The sequence below is a fragment of the Momordica charantia genome (genome assembly GCF_013281855.1).
Source record: "Momordica charantia cultivar OHB3-1 chromosome 9 unlocalized genomic scaffold, Mcharantia_2.0 BLBB01000009.1, whole genome shotgun sequence".
Classification (NCBI taxonomy): domain Eukaryota; kingdom Viridiplantae; phylum Streptophyta; class Magnoliopsida; order Cucurbitales; family Cucurbitaceae; genus Momordica; species Momordica charantia.
The window spans coordinates 20,959,254-20,965,253 of NW_028275167.1; positions in this window are offsets into that span (position 1 = coordinate 20,959,254).

A 6,000-nucleotide genomic window follows, 5' to 3' on the forward strand; every position below is an offset into this window, starting at 1 on the left:
ATAGAATCTTGCTTTTTTTAGTTAAATACGGACAAATCTTGTGATGTAATTAAGTAAATTCGATTTTCCATATTAAATGATTAAATATTTAATATTTCATGATGTAATTTCACCTTTTTTAAATACATTTTTTCATATTAAATTTATAATTAACTACTCGAGTTAAATTTTTTTCTATTCGTAATTGATTTTTCAAGTTTAAAAGTTATATTTTTTAGGTTTGTAATTAATTATTGTCAGTTTTATGGTGAGACATTGGTGGATGGAATAAATGTGAAGAAATTTACTTTTTTGAATAATGAGGATATTTTAGTAATTTTACAAAATCAAATAATGAAAATATGTCAAAAAATTAAAAGAGAATGGTTATGAATAAGAGATTTTAGAAAGGGGGTCAAAAATCCAAATTGAATTAAGATAAGGGACAAAAATCTCAATTTCCCAAGACTGAGAACCGAACTGAAAACCCCTCTATTCGGTTCGAACCATTATCATAGTCGAGTCGGCATATGATCATTTTTATACTTTTCATATCTTTGAAACATCCATTTTGGTCACTATACTTTTAAAAAGTGGTCATTTTGGTCCACTCATTATCATTTTTATCTCATTTATTTTGGAGTATCACTTGGTTTTGAAAAATGACCATATAGATTTTGTTAATAAAAAATGTCCATTCAGATTTTTTCAACTGTTTTAGAGATTTGATTTTGACCATCTTACCATTACTATTTAGTTATTATTTTCAAAATCAAAATAATACCCTTCCTCACATTTTCAAATCGGTTTCTTGTTATATTATCTCTCCTTCCTATATTTTCTCTCCTAGATTTTAGAAACTATTTATCTCACTTTTTAAATATATATTTGAAATATACCATAACTCAAGATGACAACACACAAAGTGAGACACGATCAAGGGGTATCGTGAGGGAGACAACAGGAATGAACGAGAATTAAGTAGAGAATGGACGAAATTAAGCAAGGGAGACAAATGTGGAACTGACATAGCTGTAAGTGGGGTGGGGAGTGGATGAAATTGAGCAAGGAAGCAAGAGATTCAACGGTGGAACAACAAGGTGGTTGACAAATGCTATAAGTGGAGTGGGGTAACCATATGAGTTTCTACTGAGGTAGATTTTTTTTTTGTATTAATTGTGTCACAAAAATAAACATTATTTGTTTACCTTATTTTTCACAGTCGTTCATATATTTGTTCATTTGTTCACCGTATTTGTTCATCATGCTTGTTACACTGTATTTGTTCGTATTTGTTCATCATGTTTGTTACTGTATTTGTTTCCATCTTTGGTATTCGTATTTTCATTTCTAAAATGATTTTCTTGTTTAAATTTTGGTGTTTAAATTTTGGTATTTCTATTTCTAAAATGATTTTTTCTTTAAATTTTGTTTTAGATTTTAATTTAATTAATATTTTTTCTTTTTAGGTTTGTTAGTAAAATTCTCTTGGAAAAATATTTGAATTCAAAAATACAAGTAAGATTATCAAAATATTTGAACTGTTCATTAGAAAAAAAAATATAGATATGATTCTCCTATAAAAAAAAGGACAAATAATATATTCGTTTAAAAATCATGGATGGGTAATTTCGTACCTATAAAATCAGCAGAGATTTTCCTATTTTTACATTGGTCATTTTTCAAAACTAAAAGTTGTTTGGCCATTTTTTGAAATTACTTAGCTATATTTGTTGTTACCCTTTATTTTGATCAAAATTTTAACGTGATATTTCATGCAATAAATTTATTGAAATATAACCATAAATTTATATCAAAAGAGTTTTAATTTATAATCGAATATGTATTGAACAGACATATCTCGTGTTAAAATTTTGCTATTAAAAACCAAAATGGTCATTTAAAAAAAAGTACAATAATAAAAAAGCACGTTTGGAAGGTATAGAGATTAAAATAACAAAAGTTGAAATTACTGAAAATAAACATTTTGATTTGGCTTTTAAAGATGTCTCTCTCAATGCACTTTCTAGACCAACTTCTGACCATTTTCCCCTTTTGCTCTGTTTTGACACTCATAACAACACTTTTCCAATTTGAGAATATGTGGATGGAGCACCCTGCCTTCCTAAACAACATCAAGCAGTGGTGGGAGGAGGCTTCTCCTTTGGAAATGGTTGGGTTACACATTTATGGAGCGTTTAAAAATTCTCAAAGGTCACTTGATCAAGTGGAATAAAGAAGTATTGGTAGAGTTGATTGTGACAAAAAAAAGTAGTGTAAAATGCAAATTGATGCAATAGATAAGGCCGAGGAGAGGAGCCTTCTAAGTTCGGAGTTGAATAGTGAAAGCAAAGTCGTGAGAATTTAGTTTTGAAGATGGTGTTTAAAGAGTTTAAGCTTTGGTACTAGAAATGGTAGCAGTAGTGGCTTATGTAAGAGGATGAGAATACCAATTTCTTCCACCAATGGACTTCGACTAGAAAAACAACACCTATATTTCCTTAATCGGGACAACTATGGCAATTTGCTCACTAATGATGTTGATATTAAAGTGGAGTGTCATTCTTTGAAAACATCTATGATACTAGATATGGTTTGAGATTCACTTTGGAGGGTATTAATTGGGCCCCTTAGTGATTAGTGGAGTAGGTGGTCCCTTTAAAGAGAGAAATCTTGAAAGCAATTTAGAGCTTGGAAAACTTGAAGTCTCTGGATCCAGATTGCATGATGAACGAGTTTTTTAAAAAAACTCGAAAAATCTTGAAGCAACAGTAGAGGTGTTCTAGATTCTTTTTTTTTTTTAATGGTATCGTTAACAATAGGACAAATGAGACATATATTTGCTTCATTACGAAGAAGCTAAGGGCCTATAGAGTAAGTGAGTATAGACCTATTAGTTTGATCATTTCCCTTTATAAAATTATCTCAAAGGGGTTGGGAATAGATTTAAAAAGTTATTTCTTTAATCATTGATGATATGATGTCTACTTTTGTTGAGGGGAGAGAGATTATTGATGCTATTATGGTTGCTTCGGAGGTAGTGGGAGATTGGAAAGAAAGGAAAAATAAATGTTTCTTGATAAAGCTTGATCTTGAGAAAGCCTACGATAAGGTTGATTGGAACTATTTGGATGCCATTTTGGAGTACAAAGGCTTTGGCAAGAGATGGAGAACATGGAGTAAAGGTTGTCTTCAATAAACGTCTTCATTCTTGTAAATGGTAAGCCGAGGGGGAAGATTCATGCGAGAAGGGGGATTAGACAAGGAAACTCCTTTTCCCATTTACTATTATTGGTGATTCTCTTAGTCGGTCCATTCACCTCTCTTGTGAAAAGAGACTCCTAAGAAACTCTTTGATAGACCGTAATGATGTTTTGGTCACTCACCTCCAGTATGCAGATGATACAATTATTTTCTATCATAATCATGACGATAATTTAGATAGGTGGTGTACCTTCCTAAATCTCTGTTTGATGGGGGCAAGTCTCTCCTTAAATCTGGAGAAGACGAGGTTGGTTGGAATTAATATTGAAAGGGATATGCTTTTATACATGTCTCTACCTTTGAATGTAAATTAGAGTCTCTTTCAATTAATTATTTGGGAGTGACTGAGGTAATTACATAAAGGCATCCTTTTGGGATCACATTGTAGATAAGTTTGGGACTAAGCTTGAAAATTGAAGAAACCTTATTATGCTCTCAAAAGGGGGACTACTTACTCTGGCTCTCTATGTTTTTAATAGCATTAACTTTTACGCTTTCAATTTTCAAAGCCCCAAACAAAGCAATCACGGAAATGGAGAGGATTGTCAGAAATTTCTTCTCGAATGAACACAGTTGCAATCCCCAACGTCACTTGGTGAGTTGGGATCGAACATCTTTGCCAAAGGTTTACGATGAGTTAGGGCTTGGAGCCTACAAATAGAGGAATCACGCCATTCTCCAAAAATGGGTGTGAAGATTCATCCAAGATGAAAATCATTTATGGAAGCATGTTGTTTCAAGTATCTATGGTAGGGAATCCCTTTGTTGGCTCCCTCCTCCTAAAGGGACTTCTAAGGGGAGGCCATGAGTGGGAATTGCTAAGCTGAGTCCTTGTTTTATGAAGTTTTTATCTTTCAAGGTCCGAAATGGGCATAGAATCAAATTTTGGAAGGATAATTGATTGGGAAACATTCCTTTTGAAAACCCAATTTCAAGATTTGTACGGAATCTCAACCAAGAAAGACAGTATTGTGGCAGAGTGCTGGAATAGTGAGCAATGTGATTAGAGTTTGGGTTTTAGAAGAGGAATTCTTGAAAGAGAGCTCAATAATTCGATGTGATTTGTGGAGTTTCTAAATTCCATTAGACGGGGTCGGGGGAAGACAAGGTTGAGTAGGCCTTGGGAAGTGAGAAACGTTTTACCAATAAGTACATTTTCCTCGAATCAACGGAGTTACCCTTTCTCTAAAGTCCCCTCTTATAAACTTGATTTGGAAATTTTCTTACCTAAGAAGTTTTCTTATGGAGCATTGCATACTGGAACATAAATACACATGAAAATTTGCAGAAAAAACTTCAAAATTGGGTGTTATCCCCTTCGGCTTGTTCTCCAAGCCTTAGGAATGAGGATACTATTGATCACCTGTTCCTCCATTGCACCTTTGCTTCAAGGTGCTAGTCCTTTTTTATGAGGGAAATGCAGCCTCTCAGGTTGTCTTTCTCGGTTGGTTGATGATTGGCTTCTTAAAATTGTTCAGGGCAGTTCTCTTAAAAGAAACGCCAATGTCCTTTGGAGCTTTTGATGGTAGAGCTTGTTCTTGAGTATTTGGAAGGAAAAGAATCAAAGAATTTTCAATGATACTTCTCTCGTTTTTTTATATTTCTTTTGTGAAAACGTACAAATTACTATGCTACCTTGCTCAGAGGAGATTCCTTTGTAATTACAGTCTAGCTTTGGTTTCCCATGATTGACAAGTTGTAATGTGGTAACTCTCTAAAGGAGGGCCTTCTCAGCCTTTGGATGTAGACTGTTCTCTTCTTTTTGTTTAAATATTCTGTTTCTTATAAAAAAAAAACATTTTGAAAGTACAACATAGACCAAAATGAATCAAAGTCAAAGTACTGGAAAAATTGGTATTTTTTACCCTTATAATTTTTTTATTGGATTTTTTACCCATTTACTAAATTTTAGGTTTTATGACCCTTCAACAATTTTTTTACCCTCTTAAAATTTTGGCACCTATGTAAATACTAAAATACCCTCATGTTTAAAAATAAATTCACATTTCTCTAATCTCAATCCTTTTTCTCTCTCCCTCCTATTTTTTCAATCTCGATCTCCCCTTCTCCCCCCTTCAATCTCAAACTCAAACTTGAAACCCTTCATCTCCCCCTTCTCAACCCTTTTAATCTCAATCTCAGACCTGCAATCTTCGATCTCCACCTTCAATCTCGATCTCCTTTTTCAATCTCGGACCTTCACACTCGGTGGAAGAGACAAACTCATCCCAAATCTCAATTCGAACAATCAACAAACCAAATTCATCCGAATATAATTATGAATCACTGTCGGGTTAGTGTGTAGAATCGTATTTGGTCCTGCTCAATTTTATTTTTATTTTACTATTATTATTTTATATCTTCCTTTATTCTAGTTAGTTTTTTATTTTAATTATTTTGGTTAGAAAAACTAATGCTTATTTTAATTGGTCTTTTAAGGTAAAATTTTAAATTAAGTTAAAAAGTTAGATTTTGTCAAAAGATTTGTTGATTTTATAAATTAAGAACTAAAAAAGGTATTTTTTAAACAAAAAAAGAAGCTGATTCTTTTTATTTTCTCGTTAAAGTCTGAGTAACATGACTTTCTTGGACTTTGTTTATTAATAATGGAAAAAAAGCTCTGAAACTAATTCCAAGTGTATAGTAGCTAAATCGTGTCTAATGGATACGATTTTAGGAGACTCGCGTCCATTGTGCCGTGTGGCTCCACCTGTGCAGTAGGAGCCACGCGAGCGCTCAGAAATCGTGTGCGTTGCA